The following is a 12,236-nucleotide window of genomic DNA, read 5'->3' as shown; positions in this document are numbered from 1 at the left end:
AGTGTTGCAGCTCCCCGGGAAGGCAATTGGGCAGAAGGACACCTCCAGGATCCCTCGGTGGCACTGCAGCAGCCACCTCTGGAGGTACAGGCCCACCTGCCATGGTCGTGGCACCAACTCCAGCCATTACAGAGCCTGCAGGATCACCACCCACAAAGCCACCTTCCACCACTGTTGGGCCGCAAACCACTGACCTATCTTCAGACACTAGTGAGGCTGTCGAGAAAGTCCTACACTGGACACAGCCACCCTACATGCCCCTGTGTCAGGCACCACTGACACCACCACTGGAGTAGCTGCAGTGAGCCAGATGTCCATGGACTCATCTCCCCTGCCCAGCATCTTGCCACTTCACACCAGTCCCTACCCCTTATAATCATACAATGCCCTGCAATGGCATCACCCAGAGGACACAGCATCCCCTCCAGAGGATGAGGTACATGGAGTACAGGCATCTGTCTCCAAGTGAAGTCACCACCATGAATCTCTGAGGCCAATTCACCAACATACGCGCAAAGCCATCTGGGAGAAGCTCTCTCATATTGAGCAGCTCCAGGAGAGAATGGAGGGGATTGCCAAAGGAATAACTGGGCCACTCCCAATCAATGTGGGCCATTGTGCAGGGTGCTTCCACGAGGGTGGCCACTGCCCTGGATCGTTTGTGTCGGCGTGCTGCAGATGGAACAGCAAGCACGACACTGATGAGCCAAAGGGTGCATGAGCTGGCAGAGCACATGCCTGCCACGAGAGAGAGTGTGACATGTGCCTTAACCCTCACTCTGCAGCAGAGAGAACTGTGGTGAGGACACCACCAAGGCGCTCACAGCGACGAATCAGTCATCCCACCACTGCAACACAAAAAGGTGGCAAGAGGAGGAGGTAGTGCAAACGTTAATGTGACTGACTGAAGATCACAAGGGTGGGGGATGATGGTTTGGTGAGGGGATGGTGTTGGGGATGAGGGTATGGGGAGGGGATGGTGTTGGGGATGAGGGTGTAGGGTGGGGATGGTGTTGGTGATGTGGGTGTGGGGAGGGGATGGTGTCGTGGATGAGAGTGTGGGGAAGGTGTGTGTGGGGAGGGGATGGGTGTTTTGCACTACACATAATAAACAACTTGTAAACCTTCACACAAGCAAGAACAATGATTTTTGAGTCAGGGTGTGCAATTTAATTAGTGGCTTGTGAAGTCGGAGCAAAGAAATGAGAATTAATGAAATAGTCTATGAGTTCTTGCCGCACCAGGCCACTGTCCCCGCCATCATCACGCCGACTGCATGGCGGCACTTCATCATATGCATGTGTGTCATTGTCCTCTGGGGGGGCATGTTGACATCTGGGGCCAGGGGGACATGTGGCCTGGTGCACATGTTGTTCTGTGCTGTAAATAAGGGCCCCCCCAATCAGGTGGAGAATCCTGAAACATATCTTCAGTAGCCCAAAGGTCCGCTCGATGCACAGCCTGGTCCTGATGTGTGCCTCATTGTAGAACACCTCCTACAGTGTGTGTGGATTCCGCACAGTTGTCATGACCCAAGGGATCTTTGGGTTTCCAGAGTCACCTGTAAGGGAAAAGGCCACAGGTGTCAGTAACCGGAAAAAAGAAGGTTTCGCATTTGTTCATCTACAACATCTAGATGACGTTAGGGTGCATTGTTTAACAACATGGTTGCATATCACTGTAATCACTTAAAGCATCATGTTCTATGGGGATGAAATATCCCTTTGGGATACCCCTTCTTTTATACACTGTGAAAGGATTATCAATGTACATGTTTACTGTAGTATCTGAATGCTGTGCTCTTATGAATGTGCCCTTAGGGGCATACGGTTGTTACTGTGCATTTTATGTGTGTTCCTGCTCTTCTGGAATGACACTCATGGTTTCCTGTGTACATGCCAACACTGTATAGCAGCGTTACATTATGAATGTGCTGTGGTAAGCAGTGCTATTGCCTGTGTATGTATGTTTACCTATGCATTGTGATACATGCAGTACGCTGGGATCTATGTTATAACATCAAATTTATTTTCTTCTTTTAAATGCATTTTGATGCAATTGTATGTGGGGGAAGACCACCCACATACCCCCACCTGCATCCACCCACCTGCATCCGCCCACCATAATTAATCCCCTTACCCAATCCCCCATCTGGTGAAATGCATTTAAAAAATGTCATGTTGTCATGTTACAGCATTGTCCTGTAGGACATAGACCTGTGGATTGGTGGCTGTAATGGGGTGGGGGGGGATGAGTGGGCTGGTCCTGCATGCACAGGGCTTTGACAGGTCATGCATTGAGTTTACAAAGTATTGGTCCCCCATACCCTCCCTTGAAGGGACCATTTCACTTGTGATGAAAGTTTGCAATGCATGATTGCACTTGAATATACACATTATCAATGTCGGTTGCCCTCGGTGTCTCCCCATTTAGGCAGGCAGTGTGCTCTTCCACAGGACTATGGTGTTGTGGGTGGACCCAGAAAAATGGATGCAGCAGTTTGTGATGTTGAGATCCGCATCACAGGTCACCTGTACATTCATTCAATGGAACTGCTTCTTATTGCAGTATACCACTTCTGCTGCCTGAGGGGTCACCTGGACAACATGGATGCAGTGTAAGGCTGCTATCACATTGGACATTTGGGCAGCTGAGAAAGACCGTACCTTTGTGGCATTTATCTGTGCCGGGGTGGTGGGCAGGGAGTTGTGGTGGGGTGAATGTTGCAAGAGTGCACCCAGCACCTGCCCAAGCACAATTGAAAATGTGACCTGAGACATGCCATGCAGCATGCCCACTGTGTGTTGGTAAGTGCCCGTAGCAATGAAATGCAGCACTGACACGTGCCTGAGTAAGTGGTAAGGCTGTTTGGGTGTTGATCCTGCTATGGATGTCATCCTGGATCATGGAGAGTAGCTCAGTGATGGTCTGCATGTTGAGCCGGTAGAGAGTGATGAGCTGGCCCTCTGTTAGTGCCCAGGGTGATGGCCGACCTGGGGAATGGGCACTCGCCTTGCATGGTGTTTCCTCCCCTTGTCTGCACCATATGGTCTGTGGTGGTGTTGATGCAACTGCACCTCACAGCATGAGGTGCTGAATTTCCAGATCGGCTACAACTAGTGCCTTCATGGTGTGGGAAAGTGTGTTTGGGGAAGGTGTGGGTCTTATTTACTCTTTCTGAGTCTATTGGGTGCACCTGTGGCTTCATTTCCATCACCTGTTTGCATTTACATCCAACTTTTGAGTGGAGGTAACAGCAGTGTGTTTTTGATGCAATTACTGTGATTTGCGGGCAGTATTTCAACTTCTAATCTGGCGGAATTACCATTTTATTTTCTGCTGGTTATTCCGCTGGCAGGTTTACAGCAGACACATGACGGAATAGGCGGCCATTTTCAAGGAGCCCTAATTCGGCAAAGTGGTAAAAGTAGCGGTAACTCTGCCACTTTTACCATATACTGCCGTACAAGTAATGAGGGCTGATAAACCGTGCCTGCGGCTGCACAGTTAACAAACGCTGATGGGGGTAGCAGTATTTGCATGCCAGGGGAGTGATTGGAAGGGTGGGGGGGGGGGGCAATTGGACAGCTCATTCTCACAGCTTTCTTAAGTGTGTGGTTTCAGATATGAAGGAGAGAGTTAACTGTTTGTAACATTGAAGCTGCACCAGCATAGTCTTATTAGAATGTGTAAAGAAAATTACCAATACAGAATACAATTTCTATAATAAATTAGTTAATTCTTGCTTTGATGCTCTCAACAGCTACTCCAATGATGTTCTGACTCCTGACGTCCCTAGACTGCTGCACCTTACAATGCCCACCGCCACTAAGGCTTCAAAATTCTATGGCATTCTCATATCATCCCTTAAGATTTGTACGATACGCCACAAATGGGAAGAAGATTTTGGCCACATTTTAAATGATTATACATGGTCTAAGCTTTTCTCTAGAATCAAGTATATCTCTACATCAGCAAATATCTCCCAACATTTTTTCTTCTTTATACACAGAGCTTTCATCACACCAGCTAAACTATATTTTTATCTAATATCAATAACAATGATAATTGTTGGACATGCAGAGCCACCCCTGCATCGTATGAGCACATGTTCTTCCTGTGTCTCTATACTCTCAGATTTTGGCAACAAGTATGGAAATACCTTAACTCTATTTCTTTCACTGACATCCCACTTTCATTCATGAATATTGTTGTGAGAAGCCTGGCTGTTACCACCCACCTGCCATCTGGAGCATCTAAACTCTATGATCTCTTTATTTGTTTGACTATGAAGAGTATAACTGCCAATTGGAAAGACTCTCGTTCCTTGTGCATAAGAAGCTGGTGGAATAACATTTGTCTCACGCAAAAGATGGAAAAGTGTATGGCAAATAATCTTAATTCTATACCCAAGTTCAATGCTAAGTGGTCATTTTTCATTCGTTATCTGGATCACTTTACTGTTACCACGCACGGAATGTGATATCTTCTAATATCTCACACTCCTTTGATGCTCCCAAGATTTTTTATGTATGAATTTTAATCCTGACACTGTATTGAATATTTATTTTATTATATGCTAAAGTGCCTCACTTCTATAACTACCCCCGCCTCCCCCTTTCCTTATATTTCGTGTTTGTCAAATGTCAGTCTTGTGTTTGTCCTCCCCCAACTTAAGACATCATAATGCAGAAATCGTTTTATACTAAGCTGTGCACAACACTGTGCTATAGTCGTTTCGTTTATGTTTTCAATTATAAATGTAATTTGTTCTTCAAATGCTCAACCTCAAATTGTATATAGTGCACACTATTAATTGCTCTTCTGGATCACTTCAATCTTACCATAGTTTATTCTTAATTCATGTAACAGTTCACTGCATTATGTTTCGGATACTATGACTTTATAATTGTATGCTATATACTTTAATAAAAATTATTAAAATAAAAAGAATGTGTAAAGAAGTTAGATGCCCCCACATGTCAGTTTGTCTCTTCCCCACATTCTCTGAAATTAGACCCTCTTCAAATATTTGATGGGCTAGCCCCACAAAAATGTTAGCCGAGTTGCACCCCCGTTCTTCTTCATGTAATGGAAGGGCTCCTTTTAAAAAAAGAAAAAATAAAGCATGGAGAGTAAAGAATAGCTCTATCCAGCAAGAAAACAAAGGGTATGTGCTTAAAGCTGGAAGCAGCATCAGACGCACGCAACGGAACATGGGGAATAGGATGTCCAAAGAGATATGATCACGTGCACATCATCCTATTGGATGGGGAAGCGCCTGCGTGGGTCCGCCCACGCATTCAGTAATTTAGAAGAAGAAGGAGATATGATCACCAGAAAGAGGACACAGAAAAACACTTCCACCCATTGCCCATTAACCTAAAAGTTTCAAAATGTTTATAAAATGTGATGCCTTTAGCCCTCATCGTGGCACAATCCTTGAACAATGCACCACAATAAAATTAGTAGAAATAGTATGCCAAGCTTGCAGAACAACCCCAAATTATCAAACCATATGATAAATGTTGATGTTTATGCTTGAGTACTTATAACACGCTTTAGGCCCAAAGGCAAGCAGGCATACACAAAATACTAAACAAGTGTATAGAATCAATACAAATACAAGTCACAGATACAAAGCAATAAAACACAGTCTAAAAATTGCAGATTAAAAACCAGAATAAAATAGAGAAAAATAAAATACAAAATCATGAAAAATATAAAAGGATGAGGGGCCACCAGGGGGTGCAGGCAAGATGGCTGCTTGAGCTGATAGCTCTGTCTATAGCCCTGGGAAACCTGCGGAGTTGAAGTGGAGAAAGGGATCCACTTCGATCTAGAGGAGGACACATCGCTGCTGGAGACTGAGATCTGCCTGTGGGTGAAATCCCAAGATCTCATAGTGTCCCCTCAGCTGAGATACGCAGCTTTGGGCTTCCAGGTGCCCATCCCCCCATCCGCGCTACACGCGGCGACAGGAGAGAAGTGTGCGGCGTGAACCACGACTCGAGGGGGTAGGACAATGACACCCCCGACGGACAAGGCGGCTCGGGCACTGGGACCATCCCTGCCCCCCTCTGGCAGTGCTGCTGGCGAAGGCAGCAGCGTGTCTACCTGCTGGGTTCCGGACTCGCATGGTAAGGGCAGCAGTGAACCACGCAGTGTATGCAGCAAGGCGTGGATGGTACCTCAGGAGGCCAGACACAGTGTGCAGCGTACTGCCTCTCCTAACAAGGTTATTTCGACCTGGGCCGATGGGGGAGAGCGCCCGAAGCAGAGCCGGCAATGGGACCACACGAGTGGGGACAAAGTTGACAAGGACGACCCAGAGGAAGTCTCCTGAACAGTATAGGCAGCCTGGACACTACGGGCAGCCATCCCCCTCCCCAACAACACTATATGCCACGGAGGAACTGCCTGCAACTACCGGGCTCCCAACCATAAAAAGGAGAGGCAGTGAGAAGCCACGCCACGGGTGCCACAGCAGTTTAGAGGTGATCGCTATGGCCACATAAATCTGGAGAGACGCTAGGGGGCCAGATCTCAACAGCTGGGTATTTGCCCCTACGAGTGAGGCTCCCCCAGCCTGGGCCATCGTGGGAGCGCGCCCAGGGCATTGTAGGACAGGGGAGCACAAGAGACTGGGTGCATAAGGTGAGGTAGTGTTGGGGTCCACATATCCTCCCATGTGGAGTGATACTAGTGCCACTGAGCCCCGCAACACTTGAAGAGACTTTGGCCTGTAGGACTGAGGGGGGCCACCGACTTACGGAACGCGGCACAGGCTCTGAGCCAGGTGCAGACCGGTAACCAGTGGAGGGCCTCCTTCCCCCGTGCCTCGAGACAGAGGAGAGACACTTGACGGGGGCGAGAGGGAGCTGAGGGCGAGAGGACCGGCAGCCTGGAACTCATATGACTGAGGGCAGGGCTACACACTGCCCAGGAGGACTTGGAGAGGCAGATATAGACGCTTGGGGGGGTGGCGGAATGACAGGATCCACAAGGAGGCATGAAGAGGTGGGAATAGGGGAGTAACTGAGAGACTGCCATGAGCCTGTGTTGCACGGGGGCCACCCAAAACCAACACAGTGCCCGGCAACACAAGCTGGACAACCTTAGGGGCTCTACAGAGGCGAGGCAAGGCTATACATCGACGGGAGGCTGACCACCCCAGCGGCAGCACGTGACCACCCCAGCAGTGGGTGCCCACTTAGTGGACCCCCCCACAGCATCCATATTGTGAGGAGGCCGCCTACCCACCAGCGAGGGGGTAAAGTCAACACTATGAAACCCCACAGGGACAAGGCATCAGTGAGGGTATACCCCGGCGAAGATCACGGTGCAGGGGAGGACCCACCCATACAGAGAGTGGTGCCTGGACGCACCTGGACCCCCTTTGTCCCCTTAATTTGATAGATCCACCACATGCCCCCATTAACCGTGACCTCTGGCAGCAGTCCTCTGACCCACTGGAAACGTGCCACAATCAACTGAAGAATTTTGTTGCCTAGGGAAGTGGGCAATCCCTGAGCTGGAATGGGGCATTGGCAAAGTATCAGTTCCAGGTGGACAGCATCAGGATGGAGCCCGGAAGTACTGCCGCAACCCTGACAGAATTGGACTCCATAAAAGACGACATCCAGACCATCCTTGGGGAGATAAGGGGGATGAGAACGGACATAGGGGCTAAGCTTGCTGACCTCACGGCCAAAGTAACTGCTCTAGAGGATAGAATGGACAGGGTCTCGACCAACCAGTCATCCACCGGGCTCCTGGAGACACAGATAGAGGCGAGATTTATGGAAATGCCGTGCCTAGAGGAGGAGCTCCGCCTCAAAGTAGATGACATGGAGAACCGCAAGAGAAGAAATAATCTCTGTATCTTCGGTCTAGTGGAGGCAGAGGGTGAGACCCCGTTCAGCCTAGAAGGCAAGGTGCAGGACATAATAAAGATTGCCCTAGGAGTGGATGCTGGAGAAGGGTTCTTGATAGACAGAGTCCACCGGGCTGGGGGTGGAGTGAGGGGCCCCCATTCAGTGTTGGCTCGTCTACATTATTATAGAGACAAGGCCAGGATTCTTCAGAAGGCAAAGGATCTTTGGGAAATACAGTATGGAGACTCTAAGGTGGCTATTTTCCAATACCTCTCTGCCCTTACTCTGCTGATGAGGAAAAAATGTGGCACCCTCACCAAATGGCTACAAGAGAAGGGGGTTAGATACTGCTGTGGGCACCCATTCTATCTGTCTTTTGAATGGGATGGGGAGAGACACCATCTGGTGGCTGAAGAGGACATTCAGAGAGTCACGGAGGACTTGGTTGGTGGTCGTGAAGATCCCTCAGTGGGACAGGGCAATGGAGAACCGGATCCAGACCGGGGTCCGAGAGGCCCGGATTCTACCAGGGCAAAACGTAGGGCACAAGGAGTCTGGAAATTCAAGAAAGTGGAATCCCCCCAGCCCCCGCCGCCTTTGGGGGTCACCTAAGTGAAATTAAACTGCCATATAAGTGAGCTACACCACTGTGCTCCCTCTGCGAGGCCCCGGGACAGCCCAGGGGTTGGCCTAAGGGTACAATGTCTTAGTACATGGCCATTGTTGGCCTGCTCTCGGCCCCTTGTTGTTACCGGCAGCGTTGGATGGGTGTTACACTGTTCAAATGGTTATGCCTGTTGTACCAGCCACGAGGCATTGAAGGTTTTTCGAATTGAATCAATGAGGGGGACATGGGGATGTTGGGGGGAAGAGTTTGGGGATCGTAGCCAGAGGCTATTGGGACACACTGTACGCTTCAACCCGATTTGGAGGTGAAGGAGCGACGATCCCGTTATATATATAACCCGGGGCAGGGGATGATCACCTGTTGGTTCGTCGACCAAGCCCAGTCATTCTGGGAGATGGGGACGGATGCCTCAAAGGGAAGGGGTGGTGGGAGGGAAGGTTGGGGAGAGGGATCAGGGAGTGATGGGGGTATGGGGATGGGAGGTGACATACAGGGAATATCATGGACTCTTATATTGAAGACAGCTTTGTGCCTAGTAGGACGCATGGGATATCCAGGACGCAGGGTAAGGAGAGGTGATGGTTGAGGGACGAGTTGGCACGCTAAATGTTAAGGGCTTCAACTCTCAGAATAAAAGATCCCTTACGAATAACATGTTTCGCAAACAGAACTTGGTGGTCCTCTTTTTGCAAGAGACACGCTACTGGTGGGGTGCGAAGTCACTGATAAAGGGGAAAGAAATAGGCCAGGCCCAGCGATGGAAAAGCCCACGAATGCCAAGGGAGGAGTGGATCACCAAGGTCAGTGCGATATATGACATGGAGTTTCTAACCCACCTCATGGATGAGTCTAGGTCTAACATTGAAGGACTGTGGCTCCCATTTTTTGAAAAGTATGGGCGACTGGCCTGGTGAGGTTGTGAATGAACTACATAGGAAACCACGCTGGGAAAATATTTGGAGGTAACGGGAGACTCAGCGGACACGCTGCCGGTATTGGGGATTCCAGAGGGGGTTGTCGTTTCATGGGCCCAAGGTTCTAGCATGCACGGAAGAGACACCATGATCTTGTATGAAGAGACAATACAATGCGTCCTATTTCTGAAGAAGTTCCATTTGAAGAGTCTATGACTAAGAGGGGGAACATGTTTTAATTAAGATGAGCAAACATGGTATGATTGCCATATTGCATTGTTGTAACCAAAATGGCAATAAAACTAGATTTTCAAAAAATAAAATTTAAAGAATAAAAACAGCAAGATATCAACAGGATAAGAGCAAGTGGGCAGACCAATACAGCTAGGTAAGAAAAAAGGTTTTCAAGACCTTTTTAAAAGATAAATTAGAGGAATCCAATCTCAGGCTAAGAGGTAATTTATTCCAGATTGTCGGAGCTAAACAACTGAAGGAGCATCGTCCTGCTCTCTCAAGTTTTGCTCGTGGTATCTGGAGCAGCATATCTTGACTGGAACCAAGCAATCTAGAGCATTACCTCTCCTGAATCCTATTTTTCAGGTAGATAGGCCTTTTGCCATAAATACATTCATTTGTGATGGCCAGAATTCTAAAATGTAGGCGCTCTTCTACCGGGAGCCCTATGAGCTGAAGTGATGTGTGCTCTTCTTTGAATATTAGACACAATTTGCAATGCACTGTTTTGTACGACTTGCAGCTTCCTCAAATACTTCTGGGCAGTTCCAACTAAAAGACTGCCACCATAATCAATTGTTGCGCATATAATGGCACGTACAATGGTAGCACAATTCCCATTAGAAAGAAACGGTTTAATGTGGCAAAAGGGCTTCAGATAGTATGTAGATGATGAGATAATTACATTGACTCAATCCTGCATAGATAAGGTAGGAGTAAGAACTACTCCTAATGTTTTAACCTTCAATAGGACAGGTATGTTTCAATCCACGATCAGAAACTTATTATAACACACTGAAAGCTTTGATAGCCTTTGTTGTGTGCCAACTATTAACAACTCTGTTTTTGCATCATTCAGCACCAGAGAATTGTGCACAATCCATCTTTGAATGAGACTAGAAACATACTTTTCTCTCACCTGTAAGCTGCATCAAAATGTGTGTGGCATCTGCATAATTAGCATATAAAATATCCTGCTCATCTAAAATATCAAACAGTGGCTTCATAAAAAGAATAAAAAGAGTAGGCGATAGCCAAGTGCTCTGAGGTACTCCACAAGTAAGCTATACAGGGGAAGCCATGTTCGTTTTGTGGAAGACTCTTGCCCATCTGCCTGATAAAAATGACAAGAAGCAATACACCATTCTTACAGATACATGTGCAGAGGATAGTAATGTATTATAAAGTATATTAAAATCATTTAAATCAAAGGCTGCCGATAAATCCAGTAAAATCAGCAGTGATATCTCTCCATTGTCCATAAATTGAGTCATTGTTGCCTTTAGATCAAGAAGGGCTGATTCCCTGCTGTGGTAGGCTCTAAAACCACATTTACCAGATGCAAGAGGATTCAATTCTTCTATGTAGGCTTGTAGCTGCAAATATGCCACACGATCCAGAATATTTAGTAGAAAAGGCACACTAGTGATCTGTCTATAGTTCGTGGGCATATTGGTAGCCAAAGCTGTTTTTTATTTTTATATTGGTTTTTAAACATACACACAATTCAAAAATAAACACAGTCAATTCCCAAGCGCCTACTTCCTCCTAATTCTGTAGCCTCTCCATCCCCCCATCCATAGGCCTCCCACCGTCCCATGTACACAGAATGTTAATATTGTAGGGCAAATCAAAGAATATTCAAAATTGGCAGATTTTGCAGGCAGTATTGTTCCGTAGAGTCCCCATGAAGAAAGTTCAAAATCGGCACCCATTCCATTGAAAACTTAGCTTGCTCCCCTTGAATTGTATATGTGGTCCATTCCAAAGAAACAAAGTTCCATAGCTTATAATACCAGTCTTTTCAGTGTGAGGATATGCTGGCTTCCATTTCTGAGCTATGACCATTAGTTCAGCCAGCTGAAGAATATAGAATGCTTTCCCCCGATATCTATCAGATCGATCTGTCGTAAACCCAAATATTACCTTAATATTTTCTTGCACCCCCTCCTAGAACTGAGACAGCTTAGGACATGACCACCATATATGCACTCAATTGCCTCTCTCCCCACAACCCCTCCAACAGAAAGCAGAGGCCGATGAGGAGATTTTATGTAATCGTTCAGGGGTGTAGTGCCATTGGCACATTAATTTAACCAAAAATTCTCTGATCTGTATAGATCTCGTCCTTTTCAAAATATCTAACCACAACTGAGAACACGCTTGCTCTGAAGGCATGTACCCCAATGTCTTTGCCCAAGCCAGCTGAAATGCAAGAGAACTTAGTAGAGGTTCATCAGTTATGAGCTTATACAGTCTGGAAATCAAATGTGTATCCCTGTGCTAGAAGTTCCGAACTGCTCGAATGAAGTAAGTCCTCTTAACGCTGTCGACTTGTTGGACGGGGCCATCAGCCAGTGGTGGACTTGGAAGTATTGGAAGCAGTGCCTCTCTTGGAGGGCCAACTCCTCTTTACATAACGCAAAAGATTTAATCTCTTTGTCCAAAAACATACCCTGAAACTTTATGCATCCCTCTCTTTTCCATTCGAGGAATGAACCTGCAGGGTTTCCCGGAGTGGACTGCGGATTTTCAAATAGAGGAGTGAATGCGGAGGGAAATTATGTAAAAGCGTATTGGCAT

The 12,236-nt window shown here is 47.2% G+C and overlaps 1 long non-coding RNA gene across 1 annotated transcript in view; it reads right to left on the bottom strand.

Moving 5' to 3' along the window:
* Window positions 1–1,427: 1,427 nt before the first annotated feature.
* Window positions 1,428–12,236, bottom strand: part of LOC138513978 (uncharacterized) — a 55,680-nt gene continuing 44,871 nt past the window's right edge. Inside the window, exon 3 of the long non-coding RNA XR_011281852.1 lies at window positions 1,428–1,561. This is a non-coding gene — a long non-coding RNA (uncharacterized lncRNA). The remainder of the gene's footprint in view (window positions 1,562–12,236) is intronic.

The sequence above is a fragment of the Ambystoma mexicanum genome, chromosome 12 (assembly GCF_040938575.1).
Source record: "Ambystoma mexicanum isolate Mex_15411 chromosome 12, UKY_AmexF1_1, whole genome shotgun sequence".
NCBI lineage: Eukaryota > Metazoa > Chordata > Amphibia > Caudata > Ambystomatidae > Ambystoma > Ambystoma mexicanum.
This window is presented reverse-complemented; position numbering and strand designations above follow the sequence as displayed.